Genomic DNA, 854 nt, shown 5'->3' on the forward strand with positions numbered 1-854 from the left:
ACTATGCCGGTCGCCACCGGGTGCATCTCCCCCGGGGTGGCACTCCGGCGCCCCACACCAGCCGTCGGCCCTGCGAGGGGCCGGGTGGGACACACGCTCGAGTCACGCGGGCACTCTGCCTATCAGGTGGGTGTGGCACAGACCTCTTCACGGTCGCGGGGCGCTCCGACGCCACCCCACCCAGGACCGGGCCGCCGACGTCAGCAGCGATCCATCGCTCTGTCCTCCACACCGTGTCGTGGGTGCCTGGCCCTGTCACCACCAGAAGTGGTTCGGCGTTGGCAGCGATGAGGGGGGATAGAGGAGGGGCTGCCCAGCCCCCCCCCTCCCCCCGCAGACAGAGTGGGAGGTGCACTGGGCCCTGCGCCACCCCACTATGCCGGTCGCCACCGGGTGCATCTCCCCCGGGGTGGCACTCCGGCGCCCCACACCAGCCGTCGGCCCTGCGAGGGGCCGGGTGGGACACACGCTCGAGTCACGCGGGCACTCTGCCTATCAGGTGGGTGTGGCACAGACCTCTTCACGGTCGCGGGGCGCTCCGACGCCACCCCACCCAGGACCGGGCCGCCGACGTCAGCAGCGATCCATCGCTCTGTCCTCCACACCGTGTCGTGGGTGCCTGGCCCTGTCACCACCAGAAGTGGTTCGGCGTTGGCAGCGATGAGGGGGGATAGAGGAGGGGCTGCCCAGCCCCCCCCCTCCCCCCGCAGACAGAGTGGGAGGTGCACTGGGCCCTGCGATACCGCGCACGGAGGCGTCCTCCGTGATCGTGGAAAACAAGTATTGGCATACAACGAAGACGCATGCCCTCCTACACAGACGTGAAAGGAACTTCCAGGAGAGAGAGAGGGATG

The sequence above is a fragment of the Leishmania donovani genome, chromosome 29 (assembly GCF_000227135.1).
Source record: "Leishmania donovani BPK282A1 complete genome, chromosome 29".
Classification (NCBI taxonomy): domain Eukaryota; phylum Euglenozoa; class Kinetoplastea; order Trypanosomatida; family Trypanosomatidae; genus Leishmania; species Leishmania donovani.